Consider the following 19,365-nt stretch of genomic DNA (forward strand, 5'->3'; position numbering starts at 1 on the left):
CAGAGACAAAAGCCATACACTCCGCCTTTCCCCAAACTGTCCTTCACACACGCCTCCCCTATCGACTCCACCTCTCTGCGCCTCCTTCTCCGACACACACTATTGTCAAATTGTTTCTCAAATAGAGCACAATTGAAAGGCAGACAGTTGTTCAATTGCTGCAGCAAGCCCATTGATTACCAATAGGCAGTGTGAGAGCTCTATTCTCTTTGAGGCTCTCATCCCCGCAGCAGCTCCTTTTCATTTAAATACCACCAGTGGTTTTACCTGCCGTCCGTAACTATTAACATAACAAACAGGACAGATCAATGAACTGCAGTGATTCACACTCCAAACACACACACTTTTTTTTTTGTCACAAAGGTGCATTTGTCTTTGTGTGTGTGCTTATTTCCTTCCTGTTGTTTGTATACACCTGGAAGTCTCCGAGATGCTTCCCAAGGAACTTAAGAGTCGTTAAGGCTGTATCTGGGTAAAATGATATCTACTAATCGTTCCTTCCTGGAGGCCAAGGAGGAGGAATGGCAGAAGGGATGATGAGGATGAGGGGGGAATACAAGGGGAAGAGGAATTAGTGGAGGAATAGAGGATGATGAAGGGGAACAAATTATGACGAAGAGGAAGAGGAAGAGGGGAGGAATAGAGGATGAGGAGGAGGGATAGAGGATGACAGCATCTCTTTTCCCCTTTGCTGTCCATTTCTCCTTGGTGGCCCTTCCAGCAGTAAATAAATTAGACCAAGGGTGAGGGTGCCTCTGTGTGTGTGTGTGTGTGTGAGTGTGTGTGTGTGTTTATGTATGTGCGTTGGCATGTTTAACCAAGGAGTCTGATGCATACACCTGCTGGTAAAGGCATGCTTTTTGTGTGAGTGTAACTGTGTGTGTGTGTTCTTCATTGTGTGTGTACCTGTGTGTGTTTCAGTGTGACAGTATCTGAGGGAGTGTGTGGTTGTAGATTGATGTTTACCTCCGGCTTGGCCGTTTCTGTGGAGAATGGCTACACTCCTCTAGCTAATGATGCTTCATCCATCCTCGGGGCCTGTGTGAGCCTGCGTGTGTGTTTGTCTATGTGTGTGTGTGTCTCTGTGTGTCTGTCGGTGTGTCTCTCTCGTTGTGCGTATGATGTACCTCCATCCTTGGGCCTCCAAACCCAGTGTCCGACGAGCCTCTGATCACTCTTTATCTGACACTGAGTGTGTGTGCATGTGTGTGTGTGTGTGTGCATGTGTGTGTGTGTGTGTGTGCGTGTGTGCGAGTGTGCATATGTGTTTGTTTCACAAAGGGAAGGCTCCACTGCGGCCATTAATATTATATATAGATACCCTTGTCAAGGATTTACATCACTGATCCCAAATCCTGTGAAGAGGGAGGCAGGGGGGACAGGAGTGAGGAGGGGTGAGGAGTCAGGGGGCTGGGGGTTTGGCTTGTAGTGGGATATCAGATTGATTGTGTTGAAAGTTGCAGACTTGGGGAGGGAGAGCAAACGTAGGGTTGGATGAATCACCATGTTCTTGTCCTGATAAACCAGACCTCCTTTGTTTAGACACTGTTTATCCTTCGCTTTGTTTTACTGACTTTGGTTGTTGTTTATATTTGTCTTAGGACACTGGGACATTGGTTGTTGTTGACATTCATTTTAGGACATTGGGACATTTTTGTTGTTGTTTATATTTGTCTTAGGACATTGGGACATTTTTGTTGTTGTTTATATTTGTCTCAGGACATTGGGACATTTTTGTTGTTGTTTATATTTGTCTCAGGACATTGGGACATTTTTGTTGTTGATTATATTTGTCTTAGGACATTGGGACATTGGTTCTTGTTGACTTGTTATCGAACCGTAAAGTGATCATGAATTATAATAATTCCATTAGCTAGCTAAGTGAGATTGTGATAGAAACCAAAAGTGAATGAAAGATCCCAGCTTTGGCCTGTCATCTACCGTGTGTCTGTCCATAATGAAGAGAGGATGAAAGGAAGGGAAGAGGTGTGACAGTTTGATTTTCTGGACAGACATCTCCATATTCCCAGGTTTGCGTTATCCTGATAGAATGATGACAGGAAATCAATAGTCCATGTACCTAATGAAGTAATAAGAGTCTCTGTGTGTGTGTGTGTATGTGTGTGTGTGTGTTTCTTATCCCTAAGCAATCACAAAATGCTTAAGCCTGGTCCCAGGGCAGGGAACCACTTTAACTAACAACTTCATTACCCTTGCTGCAGTCTAACATGTGTGTGTCTGTGTGTCTACCGACGCCCTGCCTTTATCCAGAGTGTGTGTCTACCTACGCCCTGCCTTTATCCAGAGTGTGTGTACACCAACTATTTTAGCCCAGACAGTGAAGCCCCCCCTTGTGTTTCTTGATCTCTCCCGTGTATCCAAACCCGTGCTCAGTGAGTTCCCTTGTCCTGCCAAGTTGTCCCGAGGCTGTGAAAACACTCCCAGTTCTGGGCCCGGTTCTGGTTACCCGCCACAGAGCTTCTGGAAACCAATTAGACCATCAAGGGTCTCTCTGGTCACCGTCAGCCAATCACACGCACAGGCACGCACAGGCGTGTGCACGGGAGTACACGCAAACACGTGCATGCTTGTGAAGAGGCGCACACACACGGCTACACACTGTGGCCGGGGCCCCTGTCCATTAGAGATGGCCGGGCAGGAGCAGGAAGGGCTGATCAAGAGAAATGATCCCCTAATAACGGTGTGAAGGAAAGGAATGCGGACAAAACGACACGGTAGAGCCTGTTTACCAGTGGGTAATTAATTCTCCACATATGCTGGGAACATCTGTCGCTATGACCTGCCGGGAGGAGAGGACACTCTACTGTGCTGCTTCTACCACGCTCATTAGTGCACACACACACATACACGCACGCACAATCACACAAGAATGTAAACACACACAGGCTTTAGGATCAGTATCTAATAATCATGCAAAGATCTGTCTACCAATCACTGTTACCTTTAACTTCCCCGCCCTGCCCTGTCTACCAATCACTGTTAGCTTTAACTGCCCCGCCCTGTCCTGTCTACCAATCACTGTTAGCTTTAACTGCCCCGCCCTGCCCTGTCTACCAATCACTGTTAGCTTTAACTGCCCCGCCCTGTCCTGTCTACCAATCACTGTTAGCTTTAACTGCCCCGCCCTGCCCTGTCTACCAATCACTGTTAGCTTTAACTGCCCCGCCCTGTCCTGTCTACCAATCACTGTTACCTTTAACAGCCCCGGCCTGCCCTGTCTACCAATCACTGTTACCTTTAACTGTCCCGCCCTGCCATGTCTACCAATCACTGTTACCTTTAACTGTCCCGCCCTGCCATGTCTACCAATCACTGTTACCTTTAACTGTCCCGCCCTGCCCTGTCGACCAATCACTGTTAGCTTTAACTGCCCCGCCCTGCCCTGTCTACCAATCACTGTTACCTTTAACTGCCCCGCCCTGTCCTGTCTACCAACCACTGTTAGCTTTAACAGCCCCGGCCTGCCTTGTCTACCAATCACTGTTACCTTTAACTGCCCCGCCCTGTCCTGTCTACCAATCACTGTTACCTTTAACAGTGTATAGTGATATCAACGTGTGTTTATGTGTGTTTGTGTGTATGCATGTTTGTGGGGCATCTGTGCTGTGTGTTTATGGGCGTCTGTGCTGTGTGTTTATGGGCGTCTGTGCTGTGTGTTTATGGGCGTCTGTGCTGTGTGTTTATGGGCGTCTGTGCTGTGTGTTTATGGGCGTCTGTGCTGTGTGTTTATGGGCGTCTGTGCTGTGTGTTTATGGGCGTCTGTGCTGTGTCATAGTTGACCCCTAGACAAAGTGTGTCTGTCGTCTTTGACACCTTGACTTGTGTTCACACCAATAAATCTGTGTATAGCCTGGAAACCAGGGGTCAGCACAAACAGTGATTAGATAAGCTGCTACTGAAGAGTGTGTGTGTGTGTGTGCATGTGCATGTGCAGGTGTTTGTGTGTGTGTTTGTGCAAAAGGAAGAGAAATAGTACAGAAGAGGAGGGTGTGTGAGGAGAGGCTGCAGACACAGAGGACTTTAGGGAGTTAGATAGTGTGAGGGTGAATTGGGGAAAGCGAGTCAGATGAAGGGGCACCTCCGCATCAGGGAGGTTCATGTTGACCTCTCCAGCCCTGACAAACCACCTCGGCGTCTCTGTTACAGGCTTAGGGCGCATTAAGCTCCCTCCGCAGTTCCCCTGAAATGCTGCGGCTGAGGCTGTCCAGTAGGTGACTGCTGGGTTACTCCGCCTGTTCAGAAGTGGTGGAACAGGGCGGTCACAGCGCGCTGAGAGGGAGGAGACCCCTTGTTCAATTGGACAGCGGAAGAATGGGTGTGGTACATGACATGCCTAACGGGTGTCTGTGTGTGTGTATTACTCTCACTATATCGATCAATCAATCAAATTTATTTATAAAGCCCTTTTTACAACAGCAGTTGTCACAAAGTGCTTTTACAGAAACACCTGGCCTTAAACCCCAAAGAGCAAACAACAGTAGCCACAGTTATTACTGCATCATGCTGGCCATCTATGCTGGATCGTCTTCAGGAACTCTCTTCTTATTAGACTTGATAGACTCCGCCCAGAACAGCCACATGCAGACCGACCACCTCTCCTCAATGGCGTTCGTCCTGTATTCCTGCAATGGGGTTTGAAGCCGGACATCTTTAAACCACTTGGTAACAAGTGCTGATGTACAGAAGGTATTTCATATGGGACATTACATGGCGTCCTGACTCTCTGCGGTCACAGAATAATAACATGGGACTTCAGGAGTAATAGGTGACTTGAGGTCAGATTCCTATCTTGGCCCTATTTTCATCATGTCCACCTAATCATGGCCCTCTCTTCAATGGACATAAAGTCTGGACGCACCAGACAGAACTATAACAGTGAAGACAATTATGAAATAAAACATATGGAATCATGTAGTAACCAAAAGGGTGTTCGTTGCTTTTAATATTGTGGATTCCTCAGATTAGCCACATTTTGCCTTGATAACAGCTTTGCACATTGTTGTCAGTGACTCAAATAACGGCCACACATTTATGGTGTATGAGATGAGCTTCCCATGTTGAGATATTAAGGTGTTAAGTGCAGAATATACTGTCCAAATACAAGTCCATACCATTTATTCTGATTAGGGCTGTGTGAAACCCCTCAGATTGAGGGCGTGTGTTCAGTGTGTGTGTTTGGTGTGTGTGTGTGTTTGGTAGGCACAGGGCATTATGCAGTAAAGGCACAGAGGAGATCAGTGGTCAAGGTGAGGTGTCACCCACAATACTGTCACACACAGTGACAACTGATGGACTATCAGACACACTGACCACTGGGAATGCCTCGGATAGCCTCTCTCTGTGTGTGTGTGTGTGTCTGAGCGTGCGCGCGCCTGACTCGATGAAGGCTGCATGTGTATATATTCAACATTTTCCTGTTATTGTTGTATTACAGTTTCAGTTGGCGAGTTGAGTGTCCCCAAGGTTTCCTCAGGCTACAAAGAGGCATTCAGTCAATGGCCAAACAGATTGTCGTAGCACTCAGAACACCTACAAACCCATTTTCAAAGACAAAACTTTCTTTTTTGAAAAGTCCAGTAAAATGCAGTTGCTGAAAGAGCAACAACAGCAGAAAAACTACACTTCTGGAGGATATTCATTAACCTCCACTATCCCACAATTCCCTTTGGTGCTAGCTAGAGAGACAAAGACAAACTCTCCCCATGTGTCCTCACCCCCCCCCCCACACACCCCCCAACCTCTCCACCTAACCTCCCTACACACACTCCTCCCTGTGCGGTGAGTTCTCCCTCGCCCACAGCCCCACCTCCCGTATTCCCAACACAACCTCAACCCACACAAGCACCCAAAAGAAACAGTTCACTACACGCCAACACAGAGTAAGAAGATCGCTGTCACGATCTTCTCCCCCGTTACCTTCCGCTCCGAAACCCTGTCAGAACACCAAGACAACCCAGGGACAACCCAACCGGCGGCTACCTAGCAGAACAGTAGGCATCGCCCCGAAGCCGTGTCCGCTAATGTGGTGAGGAATCAATTAAGCACTTTCAGTGAGAGACTGTCTTTCCTTCAGCTCATCCTGCCTCTAATGGGATTGTCCTGTGTGTACGTGTATGTGTGTGTGTGTGTGTGTGTGTGTCTCTCAGCCAGCAGCATAATAAAGTAATAAGACTAATCTGGTTGGCCGCTCTTCTCCCCATCCACACACACCTTATTGTATTAGATCTGTAATGAGATTCTGCACTCCATCAACACAACGGTGCACTGTGTGTGTCTGTGTATGTGTGTGTGTGCGAGTGTGTGCGCCTCTCTCCTCACAGAGGAAATTTGGCCATTTACATCCTATCATTAGCTTGATACAAATGTGCCCTTGAGCTTACCGCCCTGTCTCTCTTGCCTGCTAACACTTTACTTTGGCAGTCAACGATGAAAACACACACACACACACACACACACACACACACACAGGAACATCCACACTTGCACACGCACACAGGAATATGAATACACACATACATAACGTAGCTGCCATTTACTCATTTTCCAGAGGGGTGAGCTGGTAAGCGCAGAACAGTGAACAGACAGAGAGTGACAATAGTGGTGTAGCTGGTGTAACAGTGGAGCTGTAGAGCTGGTGGAGCTGGCGGAACTGTGGAGCTGGTGGAGCTGTGGAGCTGGTGGAGCTGGCGGAACTGTGGAGCTGGTGGAGCTGTGGAGCTGGTGGAGCTGTGGAACTATAGAGCTGGTGGAGCCAGTGGAGCTGGTGAAACTGTAGAGCTGGTAGAGCTGGTGGAACTGGGGAGCTTGGTGGAGCTGTGGAGCTGGTGGAACTGTGGAGCTGGTGGAGTTGTGGAACTATAGAGCTGGTGGAGCTGTGAAACTGTGGTGCTTGGTGGAGCTGGTGGAACTGTGGAGCTGGTGGAGCTGTGGAACTGTGGAGCTTGGTGGAGCTGGTGAAACTGTAGAGCTGGTGGAGTTGGTGGAACTGTGGAACTGGTGGAGCTGTGGAGCTTGGTGGAGCTGGTGAACTGTGGAGCTGGTGGAGCTGGTGGAACTGTGGAGCTAGTGGAACTGTAACAGTCGAGATGCTTAATGGGAGGGTTGTCACAGAGGAGCACAGGTTCGAGCCCATCGGCACATTGGAGTTTCAATTACTCATACATGTTGTGGAGGTAGATCTGCCCTGAAGGCAGAAATGTATGTGATTGGTTGACTTAATGGAGAGGGAGGAGCTTGCATTTAAATCAGCTGTATGCTCTAATTAAACATTTGACCATGGTTAGTGTTTCCAAGGTATTGAATAAAAGTGGATGGATGAAGAGGTCCGCAATAAATCCGGAAGGATGAAGAGGTCCTTAACATAGCAGCAAGGATGAAGAGCTCCACAATAAAACAGGTAGGATGAAGAGGTCCACTATATAACAGGAAGAATGAAGTGGCCCGCTATATAACAGGAAGGATGAAGAGGTCCACTAGGTAACAGGAAGGATGAAGAGGCCCACTATATAGCAGGAAGAATGAAGAGCTTCACATTATAAGAGGAAGGATTAAGAGGTCCATTATATAGCAGAAAGAATGAAGAGCTCCACAACATAGGAGGAAAGATGAAGAGCTCCACTATGTAACAGGAAGGATGAAGAGGTCCCCTATATTACAGGAAGGACGAAGAGGTCCACTAGTTAACAGGAAGGATGAAGAGGTCCCCTATATAACAGGAAGGACGAAGAGGTCCACTAGTTAACAGGAAGGATGAAGAGGTCCAATATATAACAGGAAGGATGAAGAGGTTCAGTATATAACAGGAAGGATGAAGCGGCATGCTACATAACAGGAAGGATGAAGTGGTCCACTACATAATCGGAAGGAGGAAGAGGTCCATTACATAACAGGAAGGATGAAGAGGTCCACTGCATAACAGGAAGGATGAAGCGCCCCGCTATATAACAGGAAGGATGAAGAGGTCCACTACATAACAGGAAGGAGGAAGAGGTCCACTATATAACAGGAAGGATGAAGCGGCCCGCTATATAACAAGAAGGATAATGAAATCCTTAGCATACCAGGTAGGATGAAGCAGTTCACTACATAACATCATCTGTTCTATGTCGGCTGGCCGACATTGAAAAGGCCCTTAGTGGAAACACTCACAGGAAGACATCTCTCATGATGCTCAGGCTTTAACAACACATACCTAACCACAACACTACCACAGCTATACCACAACTCTACCACAGCTGTACCACAGCTATACCACAACTCTACCACAGCTGTGTGAGTGTGGTGGGACATAGAGGACACTTAGAGGACATGTGAACACCCAGACACACACCCACCCACAAACACACTCGCACACACCCACCTATACGCACACCCACATATACGCACACACACACCCAGCGACAAACACACTCACACACACACCCACATACACGCACACACCCACATATACGCACACCCACCTATACGCACACATACACACACACATCCACGCACACACACACACACACAGTCACACACAGAGTGAGGCGTGTGTAGAGGACACAGGGGTCTGTGATGTGGAGAGGAGTTGTGTTCAATGGGCCAGATAATGAGTTACCATAAACACCTTTAGTGTCCAGCACTCATTAAGACATGGACCAGTGGTACTCTGATTACATGGACACTCTGACACTAACACAGTTAACCCAACATGGCAGTTATCTAATACACTAACACAGTTAACCCAACATGGCAGTTATCTAATACACTAACACAGTTAACCCAACATGGCAGTTATCTAATACACTAACACAGTTAACCCAACATGGCAGTTATCTAATACACTAACACAGTTAACCCAACATGGCAGTTATCTAATACACTAACACAGTTAAACCAACATGGCAGTTATCTAATACACTAACACAGTTAACCCAACATGGCAGTTATCTAATACACTAACACAGTTAAACCAACATGGCAGTTATCTAATACACTAACACAGTTAAACCAAATTGGCAGTTATCTATGACACTAACACAGTTAAACCAAATTGGCAGTTATCTATGACACTAACACAGTTAAACCAACATGGCAGTTATCTAATACACTAACAAAGTGTACCCAACATGGCATGTATCTAACACACTAACACAGTTAACCCAACATGGCAGTTAACTAATACACTAACACAGTTAACCCAACATGGCAGTTATCTAATACACTAACACAGTTAACCCAACATGGCAGTTATCTAATACACTAACACAGTTAACCCAACATGGCAGTTATCTAATACACTAAAACAGTTAACCCAACATGGCAGTTATCTAATACACTAACACAGTTAACCCAACATGGCAGTTATCTAATACACTAACACAGTTAACCCAACATGGCAGTTATCTAATACACTAACACAGTTAACCCAGCAAGGCAGTTATCTAATACACTAACACAGTTAACCCAACATGGCAGTTATTTAATACACTAACGCAGTTAACCCAACATGGCAGTTATCTAATACACTAACACAGTTAACCCAACATGGCAGTTATCTAATACACTAACACAGTTAACCCAACATGGCAGTTAACTTATACACTAACTCAGTTAACCCAACATGGCAGTTATCTAATACACTAATACAATTAACTCAACAAATCTACTGATCTAATTCACTAACATAGTTCACTCAAAAGTGTACTACAGGTACATTGCAAGAGTTAAATTGCAACACATTGAACAATCATAGAAAGTCCAATCGCTTGCCACAGATTTGAACTGGCCTAGACGTAAGTCCACCACTAGCAGCACAGTTACACCACCAGCACCTGGTTTTGATCCTGAAAACCAAACAGGTACGTGTGCCTATTTGAATTAGGTAGAGGAGAAATGCAACAAAATATTTCCCAACTTTGACATTTTTCTTGTCCAGAATGAATAAAGCCCCGCTGTCTGGTCTGCAGCATGTTGCAGACATTGTTATTGTAAGCCAGGTGAATGGCATCACTGCTGAACGTACTGAGAAACAGATGACACCAAGTCATCACACACATTAAGTGGTGAGCAAACCCTCTCACATGCATTTCCTCATTAACTGGGAGAATAATAAAGTGGTGTAAAACAGTGTTGTATTTTCATCCCACCAAAACATTTGAGGTTAGGAGATTTTCAAGTTTCCAATGCAAAATATCTCATTATGACTTTATTTGAAGAAAAAAGGGGTGCAAATGATGTTCATAATGGCTGTGTGAAAGAGAGGACAGATTAGAGAGAACCTCCAGCTAAGGCAGAGACAGAGAGAGGCAGACCGAGAGAGGGATAGAGGGAAAGAAAGGAATCTAAAGCTGCACATTTAGAGATATAATTACCAGTGTCTTTGAGGGGCCAGTGGATAGACATCAGGGGAAGTCAAATGAGCATGATCACATGACAAACTCTCTCTGTCACCCTGCTTTCTCTCTCCCCAATTCCTCCATCTCCTTTCCCTCCTCCTCTCTACCTCCATCTCCTTTCCCTCCTCCTCTCTACCTCCATCTCCTGTCTATCTTCCTCCTATCTTCTCTCTCTTTCTCCCTCGCTGTTTCTCTGGCTGTGAGGGAAACACTCAAAAGTATAGATAACTTTGAAGTTGTTAATAAAAGAAATCTGTGTTTGGGCATGAGCCCATTAATCAGAGTATGCGGACAGAGAATGTGTGTCTGCGTGTGTGTGTGTGTTTGTGTGTATATGTGTGTGTGTATGTGAGCTCGTTTTGGAAGTGGGCTGCTCATTTGACCTCTAAATGGTGCTGGACTTCACTGAGGAAGTACTGAAATACCATCCCCCTGGTGTTATTCTTGAGCAGAGAATTGGTGCTGGCTTGCGGTGAATGTGTTCAGGAGGTCATGTCCATGGCTTGGCTGTACATGGCCTTAATACTGCAAGCCTACATTAGACAGAAGAGACTAGCTAGGGACTGTTCCCCTTCGGTCAATGGCAGCCATGCTGTGGGGAGGAAGAATGTATATTTGTGTCCTTGTGTATTGATGTAAATAACCTTTTTAATGTTCAAATCGTATATGAATCTAAAATTGACTTGTAGATTCAAATAAAGCATTTTAAATGTGTGCATTTGTGTGTGTGTGCACGTGAGCGCGCGTACGCGAGGGTGTTTGTTGGAGTGCGCGCGAGCTCGTGTGGAGGCAATAGATCATATCTAAGGAGTGTTTGCTCTCGGCACGGATGCCATCATTACTAACTACTTTCTGCAGATCCTTGAGAGCTAAATCATTTGGCCATGCATCATTGGCTGTTCAGTCGCTTTGTGCGCAGATGGTTTCAGCTGCTCCATCTGTTGGTGGAGATGTCTTCTACAAGCCCTGCTCACCTTCAGCCAGAGCCACACACACAGGGGGTTGTGTGTGTGTGTGTGGTGTGTGTGCTAGGGCAGAGCGGACCAGTGTTACTTGAACGGTCATGCTCCAGAGGCTTCCCTTCAGTTAACGCTTTGACCACAGTCATGGTCATGTCTGTGTTAATAGACAGACCAGCCTACACCGACACTCCGCCCTTTGTAACTATACCCTCTCAACCTCTTCCTAAGTGACCACACTCTCTTGACCCATCCACCTAATTACAATGCCCTTTGACCCGAGCCTGTTGACCCTACGGACCTGCCTAATCGACCACTCTTCCCCTTTCACCCGGTCTCCGCTCGATCGCCTACGACACCCCCCCGATCGTACAGACAAGTCGTTATGGACCGACAGTGCAGTGGTGACAACATCTCAACCCCGATTTAACGGCATTCTTCTAACCAAGGACTCACTCGCTCTCTCTTCCTTTCCCGACACTCCACAGCTCTTCTGAGTTAAGTGCTACTGTAGATGAAATTGACTTAGAAGTCGCCAAGGTTTTGCCATTCAAGGTTGAATTCATCGGGGTCTCACTAGAATTCTGTGTGTGTCCTGTTTAAATGTCTCATGTCTGTGTGTGTGTGTGTGTGTCTATGTGTGTGTGTGTGTGTGTGTGTGTCTGCCACTCAGATGGAGCTCACTTCACCAGTATATTTTTGACATATGCTCAGTGGGGGCAGGGGAATGGCATGCAGAGCTAGTCTATGTGTGTGTGTGTGTGTGCGGGGAGGGGGGGGGGGGGTTGTGTATGTGTGTGTAGGAAGGCTCCTCCGACTCCCCAAGCTGCACCCCCTCCTGTTCCAATCTAATGAAGTTGTTGGAGTGTCCAGACTGACAGCTTAATTATCTTTTATGAACGTGGGACAAATGGACCTGTGTCTCTCCATCACGTTCTGATCTGTCTGGAATCACACTGGCTCCTCACTGTACCGCTACCTCTGGACTCAGCTAATCCACAGACACACACACACACGCACACACACACACACACACACACACAAACACACACACACACACACACATGCACACACACACATTTTAATATCCTTGTGGGAACCCCTGAAAAAAAAAAAAAAACAACCCTTTACTAACACCTACCACTAGTTAGCCCAAGAGCAGATAGGTTACAGTTTGCTAAAGAAGTACTGTAAACAAGCATGTAGTGGTCTGGAAACAATATATTATTGACAGATGAAGAAGATCCTACAGTGATGGAAAGAAGAAAGTGAGGAGAAAAAAACTACCCATAATTCAAAGTCTACCAACTGATCTGTAATACATGGTGGAGATGTTGTGGCTTGGACACGTGTGGCTGCAACCAAAATGAACCCTCTTGTCTTTGATAATGTGATGAATGACAACAGCAGTAGGATGAATATTAAAGCAAAACCTCTACCTGAGTACCTCTACCTGACCAACTCTACCCGAGCACCTCTACCTGACTACCTCTAGCTGAGAACCTCTACCTGACCAACTCTACCCGAGCACCTCTACCTGACTACCTCTAGCTGAGAACCTCTACCTGACCAACTCTACCTGAGCACCTCTACCTGACTACCTCTACCTGAGAACCTCTACCTGACTACCTCTACCTGAGCACCTCTACCTGACTACCTTTACCTGACTACCTCTACCTGAGTACATCTACCTGACTACCTCTACCTGACTACCTTTACACGACTACCTCTACCTGAGTACCTCTACCTGAGTGCCTCTACCTGACTACCTTTACACAACTACCTCTACCTGACTACCTTTAAATGACTACCTCTACCTGAGTACCTCTACCTGAGTACCTTTACCTGACTATCATTACCTGACTACCTTTACATGAGTACCTTTACCTGACTACTTTGCCTCAATAACGTTTACCCTCCTGTCTCCTCTATCTAGCTTATACCATTCCAAATCTCTCTCCGTTCTCTCACTCTCTACCACCCTCTCTCATTACCCCTCCACTCTCTTTCCTCTCATTTCTCTCACTAGCCCCTCTTTTCCAGACTTCCACAATCCATCCATCCTTCTCTCCAGAGTCTGTAGTCCATATGTTGTTTGACAGCAGGCCTCAATAAATGATGACTGTATCTAAATGTTGATGACTGGGACTCTGGGAGATCCAGGCAGATAGGCAGGGAGAGGTGTGTGTGTGTAGATGAAGGGTTGTTTATGAAGGTTGGAGGCTGGGGAGATGGGCTGATATGATGGGGAATGGGGAAGGAGGGGGTTGGGGGTGCTAGCAGATGTCAAACAGTTGAAGCTTCTCACGGACACTCTGACAACTCACTCAGCAGCTATGGGGGGGATGCAGGTGTGTGCATGAGAGGGGCTAACAGACGTGACCCCCCACCCCCCCCATCTGTGGTATGACACCTGACAGGACTCCCCCAATGCACACCCACACCTCTCCCTCCCGGGTCAGGGGTTCAGGGTTCGGGAGGTGAGGGAGACGGAGGAAAGTCAGGAGGCAGGCCCCGGTATGCTGTTCAGCGGTAATAGTATGGAAATGACTCCCCGCGTGGTCTGAGGAATGAGACGTGGCCCCGCGGAAAAGAAGGCTCCCAAACAAACAAGCGCGCGCACACTCCCTGTCCTGAGGGCTCCCGGGTCTGTGCCTGGCTGAGATATCAGGGCAAGGGCCGTTGGCACTCCTGACAAGGTCAGATACGTTTCATCCCGCATTTCATCCCGCATTTCATCTCACATTTCATCTCACATGTGTGTCCTGGTGGACTCAGCCTGCTGAAATGTCACCTATCCTACTAAAGACATTACATAGGTGTGCATGTGTGTGCGTCTTCGGGACGTCACCTCTCATAATAAACTCGCCGGCACCCTCTCCTGACCACCAGCTGTCAATCATCATGATTACACACAACCTAAACTGTCTGCATTGGTGTTGCCCAGGTAAGAGCGTGTTGTCAGTGGAGGAGGTAGGTTACACCCGACACACAATGCAAAGAGCTTGGAGACCCAGAGCTATGTCAATGGGAAATTACATTCATTCATTTTAAATAGACTGACATGGGCTTCTGGCTCAATAGGTTGAATGGCTCAATTGGATGTCCTGACAGATTGACTTTGCGCTCTGCATCGCCTATCTTGAGAATGACTGGCTTGGCCGCCCTGTGACAGGAAAACCCGGGCAACAGACTTCACACTTCAGTATGGTAGATATGTTTACTCATTACAGACATATGCTTAAAACAGTACATTTATATGTTAGTAATATACTGTAGGAAACTAGTTATATTGGTTAGTGCATATTTTATGGGCTTTATCTTTACTCTGGTGGGTTGTTTTGACACACTCCTTGGCTTGACATTGTGTAATTGTATAAGAAGTAATACTACTTCATTGGGAAAGAAGTGAAAGAGATTTATTCGGCAAAACTCCAATAATACAAGACTTTGGTTGTTGGAACAATAAGTTGCCAATAATTATGTGTAAAGCGATCAAGAGCGGTCAAAACACTGTATGTGCAGGGAACTACATGAGGAGTCCCAGGTGTGCAGGGAGTGGGGCGTGTCCCATTATCCTATTTATTATAATTATTACATAATGTGAATGTAATGATAAATAAACAAGACACAAATCCACCAATTGCCTCCAACACATTCTTTCATATTTTTAATATTTGGCAATATATCACCTTTGTACAAAAAACACCACAGATCATGAAGAAAACAGTTTTTACTAAATTCCAAGCACATCTGCCATTGACTGAGTACAACAAACCAGATCAAACATCAGTATGTCATCCAGAAAGACATTGCTCACATTGATATACATGATGTTCGTATTAAGTACAGTCATAACTTTTGATGTAAAGTTTAAATAGCTTTTACTATCACTATGCTCATTGTTCCACATTGATCATCACATAAACATTTGGAGAATATACGGCACACATTGTACATTGTTGAATACTTATGTAAATGTGATATTTCAGTTTTTTGGTTTTAAATGAATGCATCTCTTTCTTTCCTGTGTCTTTATTAGGTATTGTTTGTTTTTATAGAATGAGGCTGTAATGTAATAAAATGTGGAAAAAGTAAAGGGGCCCTCAGACAGCACTGCATTGAAAAAAAACACAATTCTGTAGTGAACATCACTGCATGAGCTCAGGAACACTTCCAAAAACCATTGTCTGTGAACACAGTACGTCGCTGCATCCATAAATGCAACTTTTTAACTCTTCCATTCAAAGAAGGAACCAGAACAATAAACAAGATCCAGAAACGCCACCGCCTTCTCTGGGCCCAAGCTCAATCGAGCGTAATCAGCACACAGTTCAAAAGCCAGCATCTGTGATGGTATCGCGGTGTATTAGCGCACATGGCATGGGTGACTTGCACATCTGTGAAGGCGCCGTTAATGCTGAACAATATATACAGGTTTTGGAGTAACATATGCTGCCATCCAGATGATGTCTTTTTCAGGGAAGGCCTTGCTAATTTCAGCAAGACAATGTCAAACCCCATTCTGCACGTATTACAACGTGGCTCTATAATGAAAGAGTCTGGGTGCTAAACTGGCCTGCCTGCAGTCCAGACCTGTCCCCTATTGAAAGCATTTGGAGCGTTACGGAACGAAAAATATGAAAAAGGAGACCCCGAACTTTCTATACCGTGATAAAGGATTTATATGAAACAAGAATGGGGAAACATTCACCTTTCAAACCTACTGAGGTCTCATCAGTTCCCAAATGCTTACAGAGTATTGTTGATTAGAAGAGGTGATGCAAGACAGTGGTAAACACGCCTCTGTCCCAACCTTTCTTAAGCATGTTGCTGGCATCAAATTCCAAATGGGCATGTATTTTTCCGAAAACAATAACATTTCTCAGGTTCAACATTTTGTATGATGTCTTTGTACTATTTTCAAATGTAGTGATGAATGCATCATTGAATACTGTTTTAATTTGCATTTTACACAGTGTCCCAACTTCCTGAACAGCCAGCGAGGCAAAAGGAGCCGAGCTAGATCCAACTCAATGCTTAGTACCTACCTCTGGTGATCTCCAAATAAAACAAGACCCCATCGAAGCTGTCCTTTTAAGGTTAGAGATCAGGTTAAAGATCAACTTAAAAATTGGCATTGATTCTTAATGGTTTAGTTAAAGGTTAGTGTTCAGAAAAGGCTACACAGACTTCATAATAAACGAGTGCAAAGCAGGGATTGACCACTGCCATTGTGAGCAGAGCTAGAAGCTCCTGAATGACTCTTTCAATGCCTCAGTGCTGTCCCTTATAGAGTAACATAAGACAAGAACACACGCAGCGACGGCCCACAAACCAATCACACAGCAGATAGCACAGTGCCACGACAACCCACATGAAGACCAATGAGGCGGCGCGACAGAGCAGGAGGAAGTAGTCGCAGCGACCAGGGAGTGATGGACACAAGGGCCGATGCCCCCTGTGTGTTTGCCATGCCTGTCCGCAGGTTATCCACCCAGCAATATGGACCTGATGTGTGGGTCTCTACGGGGATTGTGAGAGGTGACCAGTAGAGAGACATAACAGAATGAACCACAAACCAACAACTTACTGTCTGGACCCCTCTTCACTTCACTGCATGTAGACCTCTTCACCTCCCTGTCTGTACCCCTCTTCACCTCCCTGTCTGTACCCCTCTTCACCTCCCTGTCTGTACCCCTCTTCACCTCCCTGTCTGTAACCCTCTTCACCTCCCTGTCTGTACCCCTCTTCACCTCCCTGTCTGTACCCCTCTTCACCTCCCTGTCTGTACCCCTCTTCACCTCCCTGTCTGTACCCCTCTTAACCTCCTGTCCGTACCCCTCTTCACCTCCCTGTCTGTACCCCTCTTAACCTCCTGTCCGTACCCCTCTTCACCTCCCTGTCTGTACCCCTCTTCATCTCCTTGCCTGTACATCTTTTCACCTCCCTGTCTGTACCCCTTTTCACCTCCTGTCCGTACCACTCTTCACCTCCTTGTCTGTACCCCTCTTCATCTCCTTGCCTGTACATCTTTTCACCTCCCTGTCTGTACCCCTCTTCACCTCAGTCTGTACCCCACTTTACCTCAGTCCACACCACATCCCTCTGTTTCTCTTAATGTCTTTCTATCTGTCCTCTCTTGCTCGTTTTCAGTCTGCCTCTCTCTTTTCACACTCTTTCAGTCCCTCTTTCAGTCCCTTTTTCAGTCCCTTTTTCAGTCCCTCTCTCTCTCAGACCATCTGGTCCTCTGTTGGATCCCCCACTAACCCCCGCCTTGTCTACCCTGCAGTGACTGTCTGAGAGGAGCTGCTGATGAGCAGTGTGTGTTAGAATGTCTACATGTACAGTACTGTATGTGTGTGTTTACATGTGTGTGTGTGTGTGTGTGTGTTTGTGTGAGTCTGTTCATGTGTGTGTGGTGGTAGCCCTGGGCCTTCCATCACTCCTTGCCACCAGGTCCACACCAGCTGTCTGCGCTCATTTGCATTCCTTTCCCCCCAAATAATGAAATTAGCCACAAGTTTCCTGAGGTGCTGCAAGACACAGACTTAGGCTGCATGTGTCAGTGTGTGACGAGGTGTGTGCATGTTTGTGCGTATTCGTGTGTGTCTGTGTGTGACGAGGTGTGTGCATGTTTGTGCGTATTCGTGTGTGTCACTGTATGACAAGGTGCGTGTGTGTACGTGTATTCGCGTGTGTCACCGTATGACGAGGTGTGTGTATGTTTGTGCGTATGCGTGTGTGTCAGTGTGTGACAAGGTGTGTGTATGTTTGTGCGTATGCGTGTGTGACAAGGTGTGTATGTTTGTGCGTTTGTTTGTTTATTAGAATCCCCATTAGCTAACGCCATAATGACACTTAGTCTTCCTGTATGAGTGTGTGTCAGTGTGTGACGAGGTGTGCGCATGTTTGTGCGTATTTGCCTGTGTCACTGTGTGACGAGGTGTGTGTATGTTCGTGCGTATTCGTGTGTGTCTGTGTGTGCTGAGGTGTATGTTTGTTTGTGCGTATTCGTGTGCTGATGTGTGTGTTTGTTTGTGCGTATTCGTGTGCTGAGGTGTGTGTATGTTTGTGCGTATTCGTGTGCTGAGGTGTGTGTATGTTTGTGCGTATTCGTGTGTGTCTGTGTGTGCTGAGGTGTGTGTTTGTTTGTGCGTATTCATGTGCTGAGGTGTGTGTATATTTGTGCGTATTCGTGTGTGTCCGTGCGTGATAAAGGGGAAGGTCAGAGGGATGAGAGTGTGGAAAAATGCTGCTCGCACACAAATCAAAAGCTGATCAAACTTGAAACAGAAAAAGAAAGGAAATGGATTTAGACATTTTTTTTTTACTTGTGTCCTTTGTTCACCCCTCCGTTCCTATAGAGGTATTTTATTACATTTCACAGTCCTGGGCAAAGGTCTAACGTGTGTGTTGTACGCACAGCGTTGTGTAGCAGTCTGTGCGGCAGGGCGCTAGCTGAAAGCTACTGTCCGGATCTGTTTAATTCAACTCCACTGGCCCTGGACAACATGAGACAACGACAACAACTAGCACAGCTAGCCAGGGAGCTTTTTCACTCAGCTCCGGGATCACCGCGATTCACACCACATAAGAGGGAGCTGATTTACACCACACAATCAAAGGGCAGGAGTGGGAGTTGATGACCAAGTTCTAAAGTGAGCCTGCATTCAGAAAACCATCAATGTAAACCAAAGGTAGAAGAAGCATAACATAACATAAAGTAACCTCAGGCAACCAAGGGCAGCCTTACTTTCTGTGATTCTGCATGTGACCACCACCACCACCACCACCACCACCACCACCACCACCACCACCACCACCACCACCACCACCACCCACACCCGCCCACACCCGCCCACACCCGCCCACGAGGACCTTGAGAGTTATGCAGAGGTTGTGTGGAGGTTCTAGTTCAGAGGTTGCGTGGAGGTTCTAGTTCGCTCTAAAGGGCCGTCAGCATATTGTGTCAATCAATAGGGTGCTGCCAGTCAAGACCAGCACAA

The sequence above is a fragment of the Esox lucius genome, chromosome 15, assembly GCF_011004845.1.
Source record: "Esox lucius isolate fEsoLuc1 chromosome 15, fEsoLuc1.pri, whole genome shotgun sequence".
NCBI lineage: Eukaryota > Metazoa > Chordata > Actinopteri > Esociformes > Esocidae > Esox > Esox lucius.